Below are 12,616 nucleotides of genomic sequence, written 5' to 3' on the forward strand. Positions count from 1 at the left end.
CATTCATGTCTCTTATCACCTAGCTCCTGGTGGACTCCTGGCCTTAGAGGAAATGAATGCTCAGCTTTGAATGAGAAAACACCAAAAATCATCACATTTAGGTAAATTTTCCTAAGGGGGGAAATTCAGAACTAAGGCTAGTTTTCTAACTCACTCACCTATACTATACTCAATGGGATATAGGGTTAGCTTTAGCCCCCGAGACCCCCGTGCAGGAGCAAAGCAGAATGCTGGAGTACATGATACCCCGCTCATCCGTGGTTTCGCATTCCTCTTCATAAAGCAGTCCTATCAGTGCCAAGCCTGATATGTTTCAGTCTTACATGTTTTTAAATCTTTCCAAAGTCCAAAGGGCAAAAATGGTTCTTTTCCTACCAGGAACACTGTCATCCTCTTTTTGTAAAATTACAACCTTGATTTTCTTTTATTAGCCATACCATAATCTATGCATGCTCTGAAAATAGTTTCTTAATACTCTATTAGACTTTCAGTCCAGTCTAAAATATTTCTGATCTTTTTGGCAATTACTAACACCTACAATGCAAAATAGATTGAGTTTTTTTTGTTTTGTTTTGTTTTGTTTTGTTTTTAAGTAAGATGAGAACAGAGTAGATGAATGCGTTTTATTTGAGTTAGATCAGAGAGGACAATTTTTCATTCTTCTGATGTTCCCTTTAATATGGAGGGCACTCCAATGTGATAACAACCAAGCCTTTGTACATCTTACTTTTCCCTAAGGGTAAATAATGACTTACACTGATTAGTGATTTTGCAATGAAACATGGGAATCTAGTTATTTCCACTTTGTTTATGGAGTCAGAATATTTGCAGGGAGGACATATTCTGTGTTGTTCATCGTGTACTAGAAGCATGAAGGCCCAGCCTTAAGCCAGAGGGCTGGGGCTGTGTCTACAGAATTCTCCAATTCTGTATTACACATACCTCTTTTCTATAGTTCTAAGCTTCTCTTTATAAAAATGTCAGTATTAGCAATTAAGTGATTACATTATTTACTACCATCTGTTTCATACTCTTTAATATCTCAGGTGTTCAGAACTCAGGGAATTGTAATTTCTCGGGCTCCCAGCAAGACTGAAGCAATTATATTTTACTTAATTCATTGACTACTTAATAGAAAAGATAATGCAAAGATTACTTTATGATTAGAAGAATCAAAAGACTTAAATACCAGTTCTTTTCTCATATTTGTTTTCAACCAGTCAGCCCATTATACAAGTGCTGTAGTATAACAAGTGAATAACCTGTTCAAATATCTCACAGGACACTAGTACATTTTATTTGCAAAAGTTAATTTTATTTATCTCAGGGCAATACATTAGTATAAGGTAATAATGGTTAACATACTACTCAAATGACAGTTAATAGCTAATATTTACTGAGAACTCAGTGGCACTAATCCCACTAAAACCACATTGTCTTATTTTTCAAATCAGCCCTAGAAGAAGTATTATTTTTTCTCCTTTAGAAATGTTAAAATTCAAGCTTAGGAAACTCGTCTGATGACACATCCTTTCAAAATTGAAAACCAGTCCTGTTTGACTTCAAAGTTCATGTGCTCTTGAACTAAATATTGTCTCCAACAGAACAGTCTTGTTCTACAAGAAAATCCTATGGAAAATTAATTCAGCTTACTTCAACATGTGTTTGCTGCTCAAATCTCACCAATATGCAAAAATACATGCAAATTAATCCAAGACACAGCACCACCAAATTCGTGGGGTTTTTTAATATTTTATTTAATGAATATAAATTTCCAAAGTACAGCTTATGGATTACAATGGCTTCCCCCCCATAACTTCCCTCCCACCCGCAACCCTCCCCTTTCCCGCTCTCTCTCCCCTTCCATTCACATCAAGATTCATTTTCAATTCTCTTTATATACAGAAGATCAGTTTAGTATATATAAAGATTTCAACAGTTTGCCCTCACATAACAACACAAAGTGAAAAAAAATACTGTTGGAGTACTAGTTATAGCATTAAATCACAGTGTACAGCACATTAAGGACAGAGATCCTACATGATATTTTTTTAAAAAAATTGATTAATTTTCTATGTAATTTCCAATTTAACACAAAGTTTTTTTTTTTCATTTTCAATTATCTTTATATACAGGAGATCAATTCAGTATATACTAAGTAAAGATTTCATCAGTTTGCATTGCACCCACACAGAAACACAAGGTGTAAAAATGCTGTTTCAGTACTAGCTATAGCATTAATTCACATTGGACAACCCATTAAGGACAAATCCCACATGGGACGTAAGTACACAGTGACTTTTGATGTTGATTTAACAATTTAACACTCTTGTTTATGGCGTCAGTAATACTCCCTAGGCTCTAGTCATGAGTTGCTGAGGCTATGGAAGCATTTAGGGTTTTGCCGACTTCGATCTTATTGCAACAGGGTCATAGTCAAAGTGGAAGTTCTCTCCTCCCTTCAGAGAAAGGTACCTCCTACTATGATGGGCCCATTCTTTCCACTGGGATCACACTCGCCGAGATCTTTCATTTAGGTCTTCCTTCCTCCCCCTTCCCCCCCCACCCCGAGTGTCTTGGCTGTCCATGCCTACAATACTCTCATGGGCTCTTCAGCCAGATCCAAATGCCTCAAGGGCTGATTCTGAGGCCAGAGTGCTATTTAGGATATCTGCCATTCTATGAGTCTGCTGTGTCTCCCACTTCCCATATTGGATCCTTCTCTCCCTTTCTGATTTTATCAGTTAGTATTAGCAGACACTAGTCTTGTTTGTGTGATCCCTTTGACTCTTAGAGGAGATGTACAATTGGGGACATGCTCAATCAGACTTGCCCCAAATGATGGAAACATGCCAGGGGATTCCAATACAATCCCATCAAGGTGGCATGTACCAATGCCATCTCGCTAGTCCATGTGATCAATTTCAGTTCAAATTCGTGTTTTATGAGGAACGTATTCTCTTTAAACAAAAAATTTGCTGGAAAGGTAATATGTGATGCAGGAATTCTTCATGGAAGAGAAGCAAAGAAAGATGGTTTCAGTTTTCAGGATTCAGACTGAAGCTTCTTGGGAAAGTGAAACAACTAGGAACCAGTCCCAACTGCCACGCAGTCCAGCTCCTATGGAGAACCGAGGTTCTGTTCAGTGCCTAGAAACAGCTCTAGAACAGGGCACAGGGGCCCACATTGTGATGCAGCTGGGTAAGCAGCTGCCTGCAATGCCCGTATCCCAAATAGGCAAAAGCTGGTGTCCCAGCTGCTCCACCTTTGATTCAGTTCCGTGGTAGGACACCTGGAAAGCCGCAGAAGGCGCCCCTGCCACCCATGTGGAGACCTGGATGAAGCTCCTAGCTCCCAGCTTCAGCCTGGCCCAGCCCTGGCCAATGCAGCCGTCAAAGAAAGAACCAGCAGATGGAAGGTCAATCACTTGTGTGTCTGTCTCTGTTCATCCCTCTCTCTTGTGTTACTCTGCCTTTCAAATAAATCTTTAAATAAAGGAAGAATGAACGAACAGCATGTTGTTGCATTTCTCTCACGCCCTACCATAGTGGTGATTCGCAGCTCCCTTTTCCCTTCTTTCTCCATGTCCTGCTCCTGGCTGCCTTAACTCTTCTTCATGACTCCTATTTTTTCCAGAAATCAATTGCCTCATTGCTTTTGTTATAATGAGCCCAGTTTACAGCCTCTTTAGCTTTCTGACTTGGTCAGTCAAGAGGTCACAGGTTGGTTGTCTGTTTTTCTGCTTTTTACTTTATCCTATTGCAGTGGTATGTACCAAGAAGTTTTCTTCCTAATAAAATCAGAATTTCCTTTGCTCGTCCTGAAACTTCTCTTTTGATGTTTCACCATGGTTGATTCCAATTATTTCAAAGAAAAACAATGTCTTTGATGCTCACTTGCTTTAGAGGCACATCGATTTTCTATAAAGATATAGTATACATCTATTTAATGTGAAGTGTTTCTTCAGCATAAACTTATCAGTTTTATTTTTTATCATGATAAACTGATGGATTAAATGCAGTATCACTATATAGTTTTAACAAATTCATAGTTTAATCATTCCTGAACCATAAGCTTGGAAATGTAAATTGAGCTATCTTGATCTTACCTGTGGTTTCTTTTCTCTGTAGTTACAATCCCTTCTCCACCACCAATTCTAATGATGTATCCAATGATATATCCCACCTTCTTTCCCACAGAGAGATACTTAACCACAGCATCCATTTTTCTGGACCATAATGAATGGTTCAGGAATAGATTCATGACCAATGCCAGACAAATTGGAGCCTTTTCCCATATTTTGTGTAATAGGAGATTAGTTCCTGTTCAGAAAATTGTCTCAATATTATTTAGAATTCACAAACATTAACATGGGGAAATCTGTTTATCATAGAAAAGAAGATGTAATCAAACTCGGTGAAACAGAGATGGAGGGATTGAGAGCATTCTGGTTTGGGCCCCATCTCATTTCCTGTTGTTTAAGCATCTAAAACTATCAAAGTCTGAGCTATATCCATATTCTTCCAACATATCTTCCTAGTTACTTCAACTAGTTCAAGTTATGGTAATATCACTTGTAAATTAAAGTCATCATATAGTATTATTGGTCTATTACTTATTTGTTCCTCTTTATGTCTCTCAATATCTTTCTCTCCTGAAAGATTGTTTTTGATTATTAGTTTGAAAGGCAGTGTGACAGAAGAGAGAAAAAAAGAGAGAGAGTCAGAGAGCAAGAGACACCTTCCATCTGTTGGTTCACAACCCCAGGTTCCCACCATTTGGCTGGGCCAGATCAAAGCCAGAAGCCAGAAACACCATCTGGGTCTTCTATATGGTTGGCAAGAACCCAAGCAGTTGGGTTTATCATCTGCTGCCTCTTAGGTGCATCAACAGGACATTAGATGGCAATCATGCATAGGACAGATCCCTGGCACTCTGATATGGGATGCACGTGTCCCAAATGGCAGCATTATCTGCTATGCCACAACGCTCACCTTTTAAATACAGATAATTTATACCTAGAGTTCTCACACAAGGCTAATTGAAAATTCTGAATTATCACGTGAAAAAAATATACCCTTCCCCCTTTACCTTACTTTCTACACGTATGAACACTTTTTCTCAAAATTTCAATGTCTTATAATTATGTTTGCCTCGATACCTGTTTCACTTCACTCTTAATTTTCCCACTTTTTGTCTACTTTCCCTGGAACTTCAGTTTAGACTTTCAAGTAAATCCATGTACCTACTTCCTTTCTACCATGTTTTCTATATGCCATTTCCATAGTAATCTACTTAGCGTATCATTTTGAGCAACATTGTTCAACTTCAGATGAAATAAAAATTCTGACAGGACCAAACTTTTCAACTTAAAATCAGCACCTTGAGGCTCTCACTGATCATTTCTACCTAAACTATCATTTTTTTACTTCCTGAAATCCCAAAATCATCTGTCCAAATTCCCTGACATATTTGTGTTTCCACCTCTGCCTCATTCATTTCACCTGGAATGCCTCCTCTAGTTTCATCTTACTTTCTAAGCTTTGTCTGGCTCAAATACTATGTTCTCCTTGGAGAATACATTTTCCTAGAGGCTAAACTAATCAAGAGGCATTCAAATTAAATGTCATGCAGAAGGAAAACAATGCAGCTAAATATGTAAATCAATTTCCCATGGAAAATAGTAGCTATAACATTCAAGGAGAAAACACTGAGGATGGTCTTAGTGAGTCATATAAGGAAGCAATTAGACTCGGAACCAGGGATGATACTTAAAACTCCAAATGCAAATCTAGTTTATTTCTGCAGATGTCAGGTAATGTGAATCTTAAGTTGCATGGGAAAAAATGCAATTTTTATACTAGAAGAATTTTTGTAAAAGGAGATTACAGTGTTAGGATAAAGACATACTACAGAGCAAAGTACAATGTCCACCTAGAAAAAAAAAATCGAGATTTTTACTAGTAAACATTACTGAAGAATATCTAAAAGACGCTATTTTATTAAGAAAATATTAATATGAGGATTTTGCTATGAGGATAGATATCAAATCTCATGGATATAGTTACTGTTATGAGTAACTATGAGTAAGGTTAAGGTTAGGATTAGGACTGACAAAAATAGAAGTAAAATATAGTGGTAAGAGGACAGTTTAACTGAAAAAAAAAAATCTGACAAGTTCTTTATTAGCTTTCCTGAAAATTTATCCCACAGATACATAGAATTAACTAGCAAAATTATTTAAATCTTATTCTAACCAATAAGGAGGAACTGAATGATCAAGTGAACAAATGATGTTAAAGTGCTATGAAATGCTGAAATGAGAAATGGTGTTAAAGTGCTATGAAAATGACGTTAAAGCGCTATGAAAATATAAACCTCTTTTAAAGAGAACTGGTAAGACTGTATTAGTATCAAGGGTAAAGGAGAATTAGGAAAAATATGGTCTCTACACAACAGTAAAATAATACTTAGGAAATAGAACATTGAGGCAGCATATGCCTAAGAACAAATCTCAGAATATAATTGACAGAATTATCTGGAGAAATTAAAACTTCTCTCAATATGGGAAATCTTAAAATACCTGCACATCTACTCCTGGAATCTGCACAGTCCACAGATTGTAAGAATATAAAGTATTTGAACATATCAATTAAAAATTTGTGGTGATCGTGGGAGACCAGGAAAAAGCTCCTGGCTCCTGGCTCCTAGCTTTGGCTTGGCCCAGCACCAGCTCTTGCAGCCATCTGGGGAATGAAGCAGAGATAGAAGATCTCCATCTCTGTCTTTCCTTGTAACTCTTTCAATTCTATCAATAAATAAATCTTTAAAAAAAAAAAAACAAACACTTGTGATGATACTGCATATTGAAAGCCCTCTATGCTGAAATTAGAGTGTATGTTTTTTTTTTCAAACTCATATGTCCATTTATAAGGCATTTATCATGCATCATGCCCTAAAATATATTTCCAACAAAGACAATATAATAGCTAATGTGTAGAACACATTCTTGAATGATAATGCTTCATCAAGGTACAAATGATTAACTTAAGAACCCCAAATTCTAAACTTTATATGAAAATGCCACATGCCAAAGCTTGTGAAACAAACCAAGCTTTATAACTATCCCTCTCTACTGAGCCTTCCCTGATACGAATATTCAATATTATGAATTCCAAGTATTATCTCAAATTCACTATCTAAATCAAGTGGCGGGGGATGGGTTAAGGTTTCTTAATGGGTAAGAGGGTTAGATAGAGGAGTTTCTATGATTTCTTGCACAGTAGGATGACTACAGATACGAATAATGTGATGTTTATTTTTCATTTAAAAAAGCTAGATGAAAGGATTTTGAATGTTTTCACCATAAAGAAATGATAAATATTTGAGAATGACATGTTTATCCTAATTTGGACACTGAGATATAAATATATTGAAACACAACATGGTAGCCCATAAATAGATAAAACTTTTGCATATGTTGAAAAAATCTCTACTAAAAATTTATATTTTATTAATTTATTTATTTTTGACAGGCAGAGTGGACAGTGAGAGAGAGACAGAGAGAAATGTCTTCCTTTGCCGTTGGTTCACCCTCCAATGGCTGCCGCGGCCAGCGCGCTGTGGCCAGCGCACCGTGCTGATCCGAAGGCAGGAGCTAAGTGCTTCTCCTGGTCTCCCATATAGGTGCAGGGCCCAAGCACTTGGGCCATCCTCCACTGCACTCCCGGGCCATAGCAGAGAACTGGCCTGGAAGAGGGGCAACCGGGACAGAATCTGGCACCCCGACCAGGACTAGAACCCGGTGTGCCGGCACCGCAAGGCGGAGGATTAGCCTATTGAGCTGCGGCGCTGGCAAAAATTTATATTTTTATACCAGGAAAAATGTTGCATTTGTACATGACTCAGGAGCAGTCGGCAAAATGACTGCAGTCTGTTCTAAAATTTCTCTAAAGGACAGTATCTTGATTTTGTATTAATTTAAAGCAATCTACTTAGTATATCCTTTTGAGCATCATTACTCAACTTCCGATGAAATAAAAATTCTGGAAGATAAGGTCCAAACTTTTCAACCTGAAATCCACACTTTATGGCTTACACTGCAATACTGCTAATATATTCTCACTTATTCTCTGGGACCCAGGGCTTGGGGATTCTGGGCAACTGGGTACAGAACCAACATGGGTCCATTTAAAAAGTAATTTTAACCAACAATATCATTGTGTACTTACACTGTGGACATTTTCATTGCATGTACATGTTACATAGCATTTCTATCTGCTATTTCACGATTATTTCAAAGTGAAAAAGAATAGAATAATTGGTTCTATACAAGCAGTATACAAATAATCTTCCATTAGGGAAGTTTTAGATATGTAAGGATGTGCTTTTGTACCACTTAAAAATTTGAATATAACATGCACAGTATACAAATGTGCTGCCCCACATTTTCAGATACATATTATGTATTGTTATCAAAATGCCTATATTTATAAGCATTCCTTGAAGAAAATAAAATCTAAGTGTAGATCTGAACTTGGGGAAGAAAAATAATTCAAATTTTATAATAAACAGAGACTAAATACTGGCAAGATAATGTACCTTGAAATAATAAAATATGTTCATCTATATATACAAAATTAATATGTGAAATTGAAACTAACCATTCTAGCAAATCAAAGAAAAACATAATCATACCATCAGATAAAGGGAAAATTTTGGAAAAAAAACATAAATATGGTCAAGTGGAATTTTTAAAAAAAAATTTTAAAAGATTTATATTTATTTGAAAGAGTTACAGAGAAGGGCACAGCCAGAGAGAGAGGGCTTCCATCTACTGGTTCACTCCCCAAATGACCGCAATGGCCAGAACAGAGCTGATCCAAAGCCAGGAGCGAGTAAAGGGGCCCAAGGACCTGAGCCATCTTCTACTGCTTTCCCAGGCTGTAGCAGAGAGCTGGATCAGAAGTAGAAAAGTCTGGACTCAAACCGACGCCCATATGGGATGCTGGTGCTGCAGGCCGGGGCTTTAACCTGCTGAGCCACAGCGCTAGCCCCACATGGAAACTTTTTAAATGGACACTTAATAATTATATATTTCTATATTACAGTGTGAATTCTTTGTATAGGTATCCAATGTGTAGTGTTCAAATTTGTATAACTAGTATATCCATCACCTCAAACATTTACAATTTCGTAGTGCTGAGAACATTTCAAATCCTATCTCCGAGCTAGTTTGAAATATATATTATTAACTAGAGTTACCCTATTGTATAATAGAGCATTAGGACTTATTCCTACTATCCATAACTTTGTACTGATTATCCACTATCTCCCCATCCTCTCCTACAGCAGACTGTGGTAACCACCTTTCTACTTTCTACTTCTATTAGATCAACTTCCTTAGATTTCACAAATGAGTGAGATCATGCAGTATTTGTCCATGCCAAGCTTATTTCCCTTAACATAGTATCTCATAGGCATATACAGATTACTGTGACAGGATTACATTCTTCTATGGATGAATGTTATTTCATTTTGTAAATGTACCCTATTTTTAATTCATTCATTGATGGTCATTTGGGTTGATTCTATTCATTACTATGCATACTAGTTCAACAAGCAGCAGTGCAGATATTTCTTCAACATACTGATTTGATTTCAGAAAGTTCATTGAAAATGTATTTTATGAACAAGACTATGCACGAGTATCAAAATTATTCTGCACCAAATTAAACTTACTTTTCTATTCCATTTTCTAAAATCTCTTTGAGCTATTCTCATAAACCCAGTAGTGAGAATACTGAATCATGATAATCCTGCTTGTAGGTTTTTGAGGAACTTCCATACTGTTTTACATAGTAGCTGTACTAATTTACATTCCCTGTGTACTGATAGTACATAAGAATTCTACTTTTGCTACAGCCTCCCAAGCCAATGTTTTTCATCTTTTTGATAATCGTCATTCTAACTGGAGGTGCCATCTCAATGGGATTTTGATTTTCTTTCCCTAATGATCAGTGATACTGAGTACTTTTTTCATATCCCTGTTAGCTATTTGTATGTCTTCTTTGGAAACATCAGTTAAAATCTTTTGCCTATTTTTGAATAAGATTATTTGTTTTCTTGCTGTTGAGTTGTTTGAGTTCCCTGTTCTGATATATTAACTCGTCAGATGAACTGTTTGTCTCTATTAGATTGTAGATTATCTCTTCACTGTGTTATTTCCTTTGCTGTACTGAAGCTTTCCACTGTGATGTAATGCCATTTGTCTATTTTTGCAATTGTTGCCTGTACTTATCAAAAATTTCTATGTTTTTCTTCTGGTAGTTTTATAGATTTGAGTTTTAAATTTGTGTTTAGTCCATTTTTTAACTGGTGAGTAGTGGGGGTCTAGTTTCATCTTTTGTTATTATTTTTTTGACAAGCAGAGTGGACAGTGAGAGAGACAGAGAGAAAGGTCTTCCTTTTGCCATTGGTTCACCCTCCAATGGCCGCCGCGGCCGGCACTCTGTGGCCAGCGCACCGCGCTGATCCGATGGCTAGTTTCATCTTTTGAACATGAAATCCAGTTACCCAGTACCACTGGTGAAAATGACTGTCCTTCCCCCAGGTATGTTTCTCGTGCCTTTGGCAATAATTAACTTACTGTAAATGTGCTCTGGCTACTGTTTCCCATTCAGTTTTCTGCTAATGAACATCCTGGGAGCTGCCAGATGAATGCTCAAGTAGTTGACTGTGTGCCCACCCATGTGGGAGACTCAGAAGGAGTCCCAGTATCCTGGCTTTAGCCTGCCCCAGTCCTAGCTGTTGTGAGCACTTGGAGGGTAGTCCTGTGGATGGATGATCTCTCTACCCCTCTTCAAGTAAAATGAAAATATATAAAAAGTTTTAAGGATCAATTCATGACAAAAACCTCAAGCAATTTAAAAAGAATATACCTCAACATAATAAAGACTATCCTGACAAATCAGTCCTTAGTGTCATATTGAATGGGGGAAAACTGGAAGAATTTCCATTAAAGTCTGGAACCAGACTAGTGTTCCCATTCTCGCTACCATCATTCAACTGCAAGTTTGAGCCAGAATCATTAGACAGGGAGTTCAATAAAAGGCTTATCAATATGAAAGTAATAAGTCAAATTATTCTGTGTTGCAGATGACATGATTCTATGTAAAGAAAAAGTTAAATGTTACACCAAGAAACTCTCAGAAAGAATTTAGTAAGTTTAGTGAAAGACTTAGTTCATTTAATTAAGTCACAGGTACAAAATCAACATGCAAAAATCAGTAGCATTCCATTCTAATAGCTAAAAAATACCTTGAAACAAATTTAACCAAGCAGATGAAATTCATCTCAAAAAAGTATAAAACACAATGATAGCAATTGAAAGATATAGAAAAGTAAAATCACCTCCAATATTCATAGAAGAATTAACATTGCAAAACTATCCTTATAACCTAAAGCAATTTATAGTCAACAAAAATCCTGTCAAAACACCAGTGACACTTTGCACAAAACTAAACAATCCTAAAATTCATATGAAATAGCAAAAGACCCCCACATTCAAAGAAACCTTGAATAAAAAGAACAAACCTAGCAGCATCATCATACCAGATTTCAAAACATACTACAGAGCTTTTATAACCAAAACAATATGTCACAGATGTAAAAACAGACACAGAGGTCACTAAACAGAAAAGTAACCCCTGGAGGTAATCCATTCTTCCAGAGCCAACGGATCATTGACAAAGGTGCTAAAATAGACACTGGAAAAAAGGATAGCCTGTTCAGTAAATAGTGCCGAGAAAACTAGATATCCATGAGCAGAAACCTGAAACTTAACCCTACCTCTGACTCTGTACAAAAACACCTCAACATGGATCAAAGATCTCAATGTAAGACCTGAAACTATGAAACCACTAGAAGACGACACAGGGGTAAAATAATTTAAGACTTTTGCATAGATAATGATTTTTTGGACATCAAAAGCATAGGCAACAAAAGCAAAAATAGACAAATGGGATTACACCCACCTAAGAAATTCTTTATCGCACAAGAAATTATCAACAAACTGAAGGGACCACAGAATGGGAAAAATATTTTCAATCTGCACATCTAACAAAGGATTAATATTCAGAATATATAAGGAACTCAAACTTAGTAACAAAAAGCAATCTAGTTAAGTAAAGGGCAAAGGATATGAACAGGCATTTTTCAGAAGAATTAACAGACATGGCCAACAAATATCTGAAAAATGTTCAGTATGAGTAACTGCCCATCTGCCAACAAAAGCCACTATTATTCACCACAAAGGACATCAGAAAGGTAAACAGCACCTCTCTGAAGCTCACAACAAGGCTGATCTGAAAGCTAAAACAGCGGCACAGGGGAGATGATTCTATCTTTTCTCTTTATCTAGCTCCTGTATATTCAGAAATTTCTCAGTTCCAACAAGGGGCATTTATAAAAGACTCATGGTGGTTTTCTTTCTTTTTTTTTTTTTTTTAAGATTTACTTATTTGAAAGTCAAAGTTACAGAGAGAGAATGAGAGATAGAGAGAGGTCTTCCATCTGCTGATTCACTCCACAAATGGCCGCAATGGCCGGAGCCATG

The sequence above is a fragment of the Lepus europaeus genome, chromosome 10 (genome assembly GCF_033115175.1).
Source record: "Lepus europaeus isolate LE1 chromosome 10, mLepTim1.pri, whole genome shotgun sequence".
NCBI classification, from domain to species: Eukaryota; Metazoa; Chordata; class Mammalia; order Lagomorpha; family Leporidae; genus Lepus; species Lepus europaeus.